At 43.6% G+C, this 12,319-nt stretch overlaps 1 protein-coding gene across 3 annotated transcripts in view; it reads left to right on the top strand.

The window, feature by feature from the left end:
* MOGAT3 (monoacylglycerol O-acyltransferase 3) overlaps positions 1 to 12,319 on the top strand; it is a 64,026-nt gene continuing 51,707 nt past the window's right edge. The window contains exons 1-2 of one of the 3 annotated variants that reach the window (XM_073622857.1): positions 1 to 149; positions 7,057 to 7,107. The gene's annotated coding sequence lies outside the window, so the exon portion shown is untranslated. Of the gene's footprint in view, positions 150 to 7,056; positions 7,129 to 12,319 lie in introns of all 3 variants that reach the window. The other 2 variants (XM_073622856.1, XM_073622858.1) reach the window with 2 other exon arrangements.

The following is a 12,319-nucleotide window of genomic DNA, read 5'->3' as shown; positions in this document are numbered from 1 at the left end:
GATAAGGAGATATGGAGATGTGTGCACACAGGAACACAACACACCGACTGACACAGATCTGCGGAAACACAATATGAGCACCTAGGTGGGACACACCGAGCACACCACCATACACTCCAAGATAAAGGGGGGCGAGGAGCTGCTGTAAGGTAAGATTCTATGTGTGTGTGCGCGGATTGGACAAAATGCTTCAAGGTTATGCTGCAGATATGTAATAATATCCATTAGTTGTTGCTGGTTTTCCATCCACAGTTCCATATTTTTAAAATATGTCCCTAAAAATGTCTCCAGCGCTTTAACAATACCCCGACCATATCAGCCCATGATAGTACATCTATATCTGACGTTTGCCAAATGCTCATCAATTTGGGATGAGATTGTTTACATCAATTGCAAATTATCGCATTATCTGCCATGCAGAATTATGATTACTTTTCCAACCCAACTGAATTTTCTTGAAAATTATTATTTACTAACACGCCTTTATAACCACTTCAGCCCCGAAAAGGTTTTACTTCCTTCCTGACCAGGGCATTTTTTGCGTTATTTTAAATGACAATTGCGCGGTCGTGGGGTGCTGTACTCAAACTAAATTGCGCTATAAACAAAAAAAGAGCGACAAATTAAAAAAAAAAAAAACAATATTTTTTTACTTTTTGCTATAAAACCTATCCAATAAAAAAAAATTGAAAAAAGAAAAAATCGAATTTCTTCATCAATTTAGGCCAACATGTATTCTGCTACATATTTTTGGTAAAAGGCCCCTTTCACGCAGCAAGCCCGCTCGCATCCGCCTGTCCATTTTTCAGGCAGATCCGAGCGCGCCATCCATTGACTTCCGCTGGCACCCGTCTGCCATCCGATAAAATCAGATGTATGGCTATACGTTCGCCATCCATCTTGGCGGATCGGATGAGATCTAATGAAAACGGACATGTTGTCCATTTTCGTCCAATCTCTCCATAGAAATCAACGACGCTATTACAGGCCCCTCCCCGCTCAGTGAGCAGAGACGGACCTGTCATCCGCCGGCTCAGCCGAGATCAAAGGAGAGATCTCCTGCTGAGCTGGCGGACCCGCTAAATGGATCCGCCTCCTACTTCAAGTGATTTCAAAGTAGCATCAATTTGAACCAGGACTTAATAACAACAAAAAAATTATATAAAGAAGATAAAAAAGAAAGGAAAAAAAGCAACTTATGCAATAAATAAAAATTTTATATTGTTAAATTGTTGTAAAAACAAAAAACTTCACAGCTTTAATAAAAAAACCAAAAAAATAAAATATTGCAATTCAGAGTTCATTCACACTAGATGCAGTTGGGTGCCATTGGATGCATTTTTGACTGAATTCCAACTGCATAGACAGTCCAAAATCGAAGTTATGCGAAGTGAAATGCAGTGAAAAAAGTACAGAATGCTGCATTTTGCTTCACTGCAAACACAAGTGCAAATGCACATAAACACCCAAAGAAAGAAGAAGGAGGTGTCAAGGCAGGACAAACGCAGATGGAAAATCGCATGTCAACTGCATGCAAATGCACATAAAACTGTGCATCAAATGCATGCAAATATGCATGATAAAAATGCACAGTAGACATGCAGTTTCTGGTGTGAATTAGCCCTAAAGAAAATAGAAAAGAAAGAAAAACAACTTATACAAATTAAAAAAAAAATAAAGTTGTAGTATTTAGTCATTAAAAAATACAAAATTATTTATTGTATTTCTAAATACAGCTTTAATAACTTAAAAAAAAAAATAATAACAACGATGATTAATGAGCATTCGTTCAGTTGTTATCAAAGACTGAATGTTTTTCATCTTAGCCAATTAATTGGTCTTTTCCAAACAGAAGCCATTTATTGCATTCATTTTATATACAATACAAAGTCTTTGAATCAAACGAAGGATCGATTGTTCAATCTAGTCAACATAAGAGTATTTAATATGGCCAAATAGTTTTTCTAATGTGACCTAGGTAGGGAAGGTATGGAAGGAGGTGGTGTGACCTTAATCAGTGTGTATACTCTTCATTAAGAGCACCTGTTATTGCACAGAAGATACTGTAGGGATTTAGGGATTCTTATGCCCAGGTGACCTCTAGTTATCAGCAGGTGATGTCACTCTACAGAGTCTATCTATGGTATAGTCAGTATCATGTGCTGTGCACATGAAATACACATGGATGGACTGGTGACATCATGTCCAAAAGGAATTTCACAAGCTGCAGATCCTACTGGTACACATTTCATATTGTCCACTCCCCACTTTTTGGAAGGTGAATGTGCAGATATTTTTCAGCGTTCAGTTTTCAGAAAGAAAATGAGAGGAAATCCAAAATGTTATATTTGCCCCCAGAACTGGACTTGAGGGAAAATATTCCAATGGGGACAACTGTTCTGAGAATAATTGTCTAAGAGGAGAATTCCTTTCACTTTGGGAGGTTGTCTTCCTGTGGAAATGAAGGGAAATTTACCAAATGGTAGACAGCAACAGTAATCTCCAGCACTGGTGTCAGTGGATGCAACAATAAATCCCAACATTGGTGTCAGTGGATGCAACAATAAATCCCAACATTGGTGTCAGTGGATGCAATAATAACCCCCAGCATTGGTGTCAGTGGATGCAATAATAGCCCCCAGCATTGGTGTCAGTGGATGCAATAATAGCCCCTAGCTTTGGTGTGAGTGAACTTGGTAATAACCCCCAGCATTGGTGTCAAGGAACCCAACGATAACCCCCAGCATTGGTGTCAGTGGATGCAATAATAACTCCCACCATTTGTGTCAGGGAACCCGGTAATCACCCCCAGCATTGGTCTCAGGGAACCCAACAATAACACCCCCCAGCATTGGTGTCAGTGGATTCAATAACAACCCCCAGCATTGGTGTCAGGGAACCCGATAATAACTCCCAGCATTGGTGTCAGGGAACCCAACAATAACCCCCAGCATTAGGGTCAGTGGATGCAATAATAACCCCCCAGCTTTTGTGTGAGTGAACTAAATAATAACCCCCAGCACTTGTTTCAGTGGATCCAATGATAATGCTTTCTTCCATAGAAAAATGTCATACTTAGATTCAGATATACTGTGTCCATCATGAAGTGCTGAGGTAAGCCACAAGGATAAACCCAGGATGGTGTGAGGGCAATATGGCGATGGTTTAAGGGCTATGCGGATGGTGATAGAACAATATGGTGTCTTAGGCCGTGTAATGTGCATCTTGTATCACAGCAACAACAAAGGCAAGCTTGACAAAAGGAGTTGCACTTTCTGTTGCTCTGATATGAGGTGCATGGTCGTAGACTCCATTGGGTCGATCTGTGTGGCGGGTCAGTTTCTCATACCAGAAACAAGATATACCTGTGCTCAAATCGACTCTCACATCATAGACACTTATTGAATCATGGCCTCACACCATCTTGGGTTTATCCTTGTTGCTTCCCTCTGCACTACATGCTGGACACGATATATATCTGAATGTAAGTACGTTTTTATTTTTTTATGGAATAGAGCAGTATATTTACTGATCCTTGCTCCCTGCTTCTTCATATACATATGGATTGGATTAGCTTCAGATCTACTTAGGAGCTGGTGTCAGTGGATGCAATAATAACTCCCAGCATTGGTGTCAGGGAACCCCATAATAACCCCCAACATTGGTGTCAGGGAACCCGACAATAACCCTCAACATTGGTGTCAGGGAACCCGATAATAACACCCAGCATTGGTGTCCATGGATGCGAAAATAACTACCAGCATTGGTGTCAGTGGATGCAATAATAACCCCCAGCATTGTTATCAGTGGATGCCTGCAACACTAGTGTCAGTGAACCCAATAATAACCCCCAGCATTGTTATCAGTGGATGCAATAACAACCCCCAGCATTGGTGTCAGGAAACCAGATAATAACCCCCAGTATTGGTGTCAGGCGATGCAATAACAACCCCCATCATTGGTGTCAAGGAACCTGATAATAACCCCCAGCATTTCTGTCAGTGGATACAATAACAATCCCCAGGATTAGTGTTAGTGAACCCAGTAATAACCCCCAGCACAGGTGTCAGTGGATGCAATAATAACCCCCAGCACTGGTGTCAATGGATGCAATAATAACCCCCAGCAACGGTGTCAGTGGATGCAATAATAACCCCCACCATTGGTGTCAGTGGATCCAATAAAACTGCCCAGCATTACATGGTTACATAGTAGGTGAGGTCGAATAAAAGACACAAGTCCATCAAGTCCAACCTATGTGTGATTATATGTCGGTATTACATTGTATATCCCTGTATGTTGTGGTCGTTCAGGTGCTTATCTAATAGTTTCTTGAAACTATCGATGCTCCCCGCTGATACCACCGCCTGTGGAAGGGAATTCCACATCCTTGCCGCTCTTACAGTAAAGAACCCTCTACATAGTTTAAAGTTAAACCTCTTTTCTTCTAATTTTAATGAGTGGCCACGTGTCTTGTTAAACTCCCTTCCGCGAAAAAGTTTTGTGGGGTCACCAGTACAGTATTTGTAAATTGACTCTCCTCCGCTATGTGTCTGTCTTTCATGTTCTATCATAGCCGTCCTTATTGCACCCTTACATTTCTTGTTGCATTCTTTATTAAAGTCTGAATGCTGATGATGATCCCTCAACTGTGTATTTTTTGAAGGCCTTTTCCTTTGCTTTTATATGCATTTTTACATTGGAGTTAAGCCATCCAGCACTTTTGTTTGCTCTTTTAAATTTATTACCCAATGGGATGCATTGGCTAATGCCCTTATTTAATATGCTCTTAAAGCGAATCCATGGTTCCTCCTTGTTCTTTGTTCCCAAATGAACCCAATAATAACCCTCAGCACTGGTGTCAGTGGATTCAATAATAACCTCAGCATTAGTGTCAGAGAACCCAATAAAAACTCCCAGCATTGATGTCAGTGGAAGCAATAATAACCCCCAGTGTTGGATGCAATAATAACTGCCAGAATTGGTGTCAGTGAACCCAATAATAACTCCCAGCATTGATGTTAGTTTCCACAATAAAAACCCGCAGCATTATGCCCTGTACACACGATAGGATTTTCCGATGGAAAATGTGTGATAGGACCTTGTTGTCGGAAATTCCAACCGTGTGTAGGCTCCATCACACATTTTCCATAGGAATTTCCGACACACAAAGTTTGAGAGCTTGCTATAAAATTTTCCGACAACAAAATCCGTTGTCGGAAATTCCGATCGTGTGTACACAAATCCGACACACAAAGTGCCACGCATGCTCAGAATAACTTAAGAAACTAAAGCTATTGGCTACTGCCCCGTTTATAGTCCCGATGTATGTGTTTTATGTCACCGCGTTCAGAACAATCGGATTTTCCGACAACTTTGTGTGACCGTGTGTATGCAAGACAAGTTTGAGCCAACATCCGTCGGAAAAAATCCATGGTTTTTGTTGTCGGAATGTCCGATCAATGTCCGACCGTGTGTACAGGGCATTAGTGTCAGTGGGTGCAGTAATAACCCCCAGCATTTTTTACCAGTCACCTCTGCACCACTCTGCCGCACTGTGCACTCTTCTCCCACAGAGACACAGCTCCCATAAGCACCCCTCATTCACAGCTCCCCTTGTCCAAGACTTGCGTCTGCCATCATCATCCACAGCTCACCTCTGCACTCCTTGTTTACAGTTCATCTCTGCACCTCTCATCCACAGCTTTACTGAATGGGACAGCTATGCTGGTGCGTGGTCTTTAACTTTTGTTTCCCTGCCACTGTCTGTAAACAATTGCAATGTTGGCAGCAGCAGAGACACAATAAACCTGCCAGGCAGCAGCAGCCACAGCACCCAGGGCACCAGGCAAGAGATGTGAGGCATATGCCCTAGGTGCTCACTGCTAGTGATGCCACTTCCATGAGGATTGTCAAGTTCCCGGCCTTTCTATCCACCTGGAAAACTACCTGCAACTTGGCTCCCGGGCAGCCTCAGCTCAGGCAGTGCTGGGGGACATCACTCCAGCATGGTGGGTGTCTCCACACAGAGAACCAGGATCACAGGTTGATGCTGTGATCCCAGGACATCACCCGAGACACAGTATTGGCTGGACAAAGTGCAAAAATGTGGGACTGTCCCAGCAAATCCGGGACAGTCAGCATCTAAGCCATTGCAGTGAATCAAAAATCATTCTACCGAACTCCGACTGGGGCAAAATGAATTCTGATCAGCTGATATACGTTGCTGCACTTAAAATTTAAACACTAAAGATGTAAAGAAAAGCCCGGAGTAAGTCGCAGGCTAGGCATAGGGCTGGCATGACTAGGCAGCAGGGCAAACCAGCAGTGAGAGGGGTTACTAAAATAAGGGAAGTGTAGCTGGCCATGGTAGGGGGTGGTCTTAGAAGTTCATTCCTGGGGGTAGGAGGGGCCAGGGTCCAGTGATCAGTCTCTAAACACCGGATGAAGAAGGAGCTCCCACCCTCCCGCCCTATTATGTGTGTTGTAATGTATATTATATGATGTGTTTTGGGGTAAGTGGTAGCAGTTGGGGATCTTTGGAGGCATTAAAAAGTAAGAACAAGATGGCATAAGTGGGGAACCATCATGGTATGGGATCCTCGGTTGATGCCAGTTAACCGAGGTTTAATTGGCATTGGGAGATGGGTATCTGCGTTGGAAGGTGCAGAGCGGTATTGTCCTCGAGTCGACGAGCTGCAACTAGGGACCTTGTGTGGACACGCTGATACTAAGAAAAATTGGTCAGTGCCTTCAATGATCCTCAACATAGTTACTATGTATCTGGGAGAGTATTGTTTTAAATAAATGTTATGTTAAGATGTTAATAAAATGGCCAGTGCAGCCAATTTACTCCAAAATGGGTGTCGTCTGGTTATTTAAGATGGTATGTAGGGTGTATGGTATTTTAGGTAATAAGCAGTTTATATCTGCTTTACCATAGTCATGTAATTTTAAAAGCCTGAACTGCATTTGTATGCAAGATATAATTATATACCTGCAGTATGAATAGATTTTTTTTCCTTCTGACACTAAATCAGCTTTATCTCAATACAGGGTGACAGAGTCCTGAGTGTGACCACAGTTGTCCTCCAGCCTTGTGAGCAGGTGAACCCTCTTCATGATTAGGTGACATGTTCAAACTGTTGCACCATCACACCCTTACTATTTACCTTTGCCCACCTTAACTTAATCTGTCATAAATGCTAGCTGCCTACTTATCAGTTATGTTTTGCTGACCAAGAACAAGGATATGGATTAGCAATTGAAACACTTTTCATTTATTTCCAGGTCTGTGACTCGGATGTATTTCAGATAGGCAGCTAGCATTTTCAGAAAAGGGCAGTCAACATATTTTGGTCCTGTTAGACGTTCTTGTAAGCCTTGTTATTATAGAGCTTCAGCTAAACCATTGGCAATCTACTGCTGAAGGTCTAATATGGTCAATCTTACTTTCTTACTAGTACAAGATCTAACCACTTGCTGTCACTCACCAGAATAGGATAGAAATTGTTTTATTTACTCAATTCTGCTACTAAATTCACTAGTAATTGATCACTAGGAGTGGCAGACAACAAGAAACAAATGGCTCCATAATGAGCAAACTACACAGGCAGCATGTAGTAGCATTCCTCCCAGGTAGGCATGATCTGGATTCAGTCTGAACTGGTCCAGAACCTGTGGGAAGCTGTCACATGATCTCACCCCCACTGGCTCAATCAGCTGTGGCTGGGGCATGCTTGTTAAGCTTTTGACACCTATATATAATATGGCCACGTGGCCATATTATATCAATGCCATTGACCTAATATAGCCATGTGGCCATTTTAGCTCAATGATGTTTTGCTGCCCTTTTGCATACATGCAGCTGAGGAGCAGGGTATGCCTGAGGAGTGGGAGCTGGTGGGATGAGATTGTGTGATAGGTTATCAAAGGAAAATAGCTTTTTTCCACTGCTGCTGCCTTTCCTTTATACTGGCTCTCCAAAATAAAAAAAATGCAATAATAGATGACCAAGCTTTAATTGTAGGACAATTGGTAGCTCAACTTCAGAATTGTCATCTTGTGTATGCAGCTGCAAGGCTTCAGGTGGTAGAGGGTCAACAGGACCAGCAACACCCCCATCACCTGAGCCGGAGATTACATCCTTGGAGGACTCCAGAGAATCAGCAGGACTAGGCACACCTCTGGGAACGGTACTTTGGGACTGTAGTACTCTCCTCCTTGGGATTAGCTGGGGCTAGAGGCCCAGGTTCAAAAGGAGGCAGATACTTCTCGAAAGGGACTTCCTGGATTGGTGGTACATCCTCGGGGTTGTCGACCCTTCTGTCGGCAGCAGGTTTGGTGGAACTCAGCATGTAGGATCTCAACAGATTGCGTGGAGCCATCTTTTTAATGGTTCCGTACCTTCTGAGGCCACTGATAGGGGGTGCGTTCACACTTGGGCTCCAACTTGCTGGAAATCCATTGGGGTCTCCCCCAGATTTGAATCCTGCCAACTACACCAAGCGAGGGTAGGAAGTGACGTGGTGCACTGATAGCAACTAGCACCCCTAGAGGCTAAGGTAGCATAGAACAGTATATTGAGACAGTCCCAAAAAATGTACAATCAGGCCTGGCGGGTGAGCACAGCTAACTGGGGCCACTTCCGAACAATAGTAGAGGACTGTGATCTTGAAATGATGCCAACAGCTTCTACAGTGAGGGGTGGGAATGTGGCCTGGCTAGTCCACACCCAAACGGGAGGGTTTCTGAGAGGAGAATGTGTAGTCCCTGCACTTTCCCTACTCCTTGGATCCTTTCCCTAATGCTAAGTACTGTCCCTGCCAGACAGTAAACCTGTCCCTACACTAGTCACTAACATAAAGCATTCCAAATCCAGGAGCCGGAGTCTTAAATAGACTCTGCCCTGCCCAAGATGGCAACCAAGGTCACATGGGGTTCCAGCGTCCAATTGGACAGCTGTTTCTTAGTGACTGCAAGAAGTCATAAAGGAACCCTGTTCCTCACAACTTCCTGCTGTCAGAAACCATGAAATCAGACCGAGACAGAAGTGCAGTTAAATCACACTTGTTTAATAATAAAAGTAAAAAGAACAAACTTAGTCAAAACATAGCCAAAGTTCAGTAACCGGAATGGATAGTCAGCCAAGCCAGAAATCAGGGATCAATGTAGTGGAACAGCAAGCAGGATCTGGAGCCAGATGGGATGTCAGCAAAGCAAGTCTTTAAACAGGAACGCAGGAGATTGTCTCTTGTGATGTTGACCAAGGTGAAGGCAGAGATCCACTGGGCTGAACGGCTTAAAGTGGTGTTCCGGCCGAAATTATACTTTTTAAATAAAAATACCCCTATAATACACAAGCTTAATGTATTCTAGTAAAGTTAGTCTGTAAACTAAGGTCTGTTTTGTTAGTTTATAGCTGTAGTTTGTTATTTTATAAACTTACAGCAGGCCGTGGCCATCTTAAGTGTGGGCATCAGAAGCCAGACTGTATTTCTTCCTGGATCTCATCCTTGCAGATCTCGCACATGCTCAGTGCAGCACAAGCAGTGTAATAGGTTTCAGGTCAGGTTTCCATAGCAATGGCAGTGTCAGAGGAAGTTGCCGCCCCTTCCCAGAAGGAATTGCAAACAGGAAATGATGCAATGGGCCACGGCCAGGGAGGAGGAAGTGAAAAATAAATACAGCTGAGAAAAAAAATTTAAAATATCCAATTCGTTTACAGTGCACAGTTTAGTGAGGGATGCTGAAGAGTTGTAAAAGTGGGTGGAACTCCACTTTAAGTAGGCAGGACTAACGAGCAGGATATCAACAGCTGAGTAACTGTGGAGAGATAGAAGCTGGCAATTAGCCGACAGCTGAGCGGCCAGCTCTATTTTTTTTTAATAATCAAAATTTTTATTTAATTTATATATTACACCAATTATACAACATACTATACCCCTTCATTCAACCCAAAAACAAAAATATCAAATTACATCATTCCACAATTACCCCACCTATCCCACTAACCAAAATTTACATGTTGTAATTTAACAACAACAAAAAAAAGGGGGGGGGGATTTCCTCCTCTTCCTCCTCCTCTTTCCTCCCTTCTCACTCCCCCCGTTATTCTCTCCTGCCCTTACCCACAATCTGTGATTTCCCCCACTCCTTAATATTAACTTACTCCAGTCCCCCCCCCCATGTGCGTGCGTGGTTAAATAAGACTATAAAGTGAATTTACCCCTTATTCTAATTCCGTGTCGTAAATCACTATAATTCATAAATTAATAAATTGTGAATGTTAAAACAAAAAAAAAAAAAAAATGTATATATTCTTTTCTTTCCTTTTTCCCCTAAAATAGTGAAAGGGGGAAGACCCTTTCCTCTTCTCCTCTAAATTCGTAGTGCTCATGAGTTTGAATTTATTTAATGTGTACATTTATTTTTGGTGCTCATTTAACCACTTCCCGCCCGCCCTATAGCGGATTGACGTCCGGGAAGTGGTTCTGTTATCCTGACTGGACGTCATATGACGTCCAGCAGGATAACATGCCGCAGCGCGCCCCCGGGGGCGCGCATCGCGGCGATCGGTGGAGCGGTGTGTCAGTCTGACACACCGCTACACCGATCTTGGTAAAGAGCCTCCGGCGGAGGCTCTTTACCACGTGATCAGCCGTGTCCAATCACGGCTGATCACGCTGTCAATAGGAAGAGCCGTTGATCGGCTCTTCCTCACTCGCGTCTGAAAGACGCGAGTAGAGGAGAGCCGATCGGCGGCTCTCCTGGCAGGGGGGGTCTGCTCTGATTGTTTATCAGTGCAGCCCCCCCGCAGATCACCACACTGGACCACCAGGGATCGCCACTAGGACCACCAGGGAAGGGGCAACATGTGGATGGCCAGGTATGTACCCCATGGCCATCCACATGTGCCCAGTGTGCCAAATCTGTGCCAATCAGTGCCCACAAATGGGCACTGATTGGCACCATTATGTTGCAGTGATGCCCAGCAATGCCACCCTTAGGGGCATCACTGCAAACAAGCAGTGCCATCAGTGCCACCCATCAGTGTCCATTCATGCCACCTGTCAGTGCCCATCCGTGCCCATCAGTGCCCATCTATCAGTGCCCATCCGTGCCCATCTGTGCCAACTATCAGTGCCACCCATAATTAACCATCAATGCCACCTATGAGTGCCCATCAATGCCACCTATGAGTGCCCATCAGTGCCGCCTATAAGTGCCCATCTGTGCCACCTATGAGTGCCCATCAGTGCCGCATACCAGTGCCACCTATCAGTGCCCATCAGTGCCACCTATCAGTGCCCATCAGTGCCGCCTATCAGTGCCCATCATCAGTGCCCGTCAGTGCCACCTCATCAGTGCCACCTCATTGGTGCCACCTCATCGGTGCCCATCAGTGCCGCCGTATCAGTGCCCGTCAGTGCCCGTCAGTTGCAGCCATATCAGTGCCCGTCATTGAAGAAGAAAACGTACTTATTTACAAAAAGTTTTAACAGAAACAAAGAAAAACTTGTTTTTTTTCAAAATTTTCGGTCTTTTTTTATTTGTTGCGCAAAAAATAAAAACTGCAGAGGTGATCAAATACCACCAAAAGAAAGCTCTATTTGTGGGAACAAAATGATAAAAAATTTGTTTGGGTACAGTGTAGCATGACCGCGCAATCGTCATTCAAATTTTTACAGCGCTGAAAGCTGAAAATTGGTCTGGGCGGGAAGGTGTCTAAGTGCCTGGCATTGAAGTGGTTAAACTTACATCCACAAAAAAATCCTTGTGCCCTGTGACCAGTGCTGTGACACTCTCCTCTTCCCCTCTTCTGTCACGATGTTTGTTATTTACTCCTCTATTGTTTACTGGAGGGGAAAAAAAAAAAAAAAACACAACCCCCCACCACCCAGTGCTTATTAGGGGAGTAGGGGATAAAGGAAAAACCCCCGAAAAAAAAACAAAACACCCCAACCCCCAACCTCCCCCCCCACAGAACATATACCATATATTATCTTACCCCCCACCCTCTTTACATTTAATTAGCAATAGAGAAGTCATGTCGATATTTAACTCATTCTTTCAGGGTCAATCTTTTTATTGTCTTTATTCTTAATGACTATACCATATCTTCCTCCCTTACCCATTAATGTTTCCCTCTTCTATTATCTCCTTAGTGCACTGTTCCCATTTCGCCCAGGTCATTTCAAATTTCTCTTTTTGGTTTTTAACCACATGGACCCACCTCTTTGCTTCTTTTATTAAATTAACCTCGTTTTTCCAGTCTGTGACTGTCGGGCCCCAGACTTGTCTCCAATACGTCGGAATT

The sequence above is a fragment of the Aquarana catesbeiana genome, linkage group LG03 (genome assembly GCF_042186555.1).
Source record: "Aquarana catesbeiana isolate 2022-GZ linkage group LG03, ASM4218655v1, whole genome shotgun sequence".
Lineage (NCBI taxonomy): Eukaryota > Metazoa > Chordata > Amphibia > Anura > Ranidae > Aquarana > Aquarana catesbeiana.
This window is presented reverse-complemented; position numbering and strand designations above follow the sequence as displayed.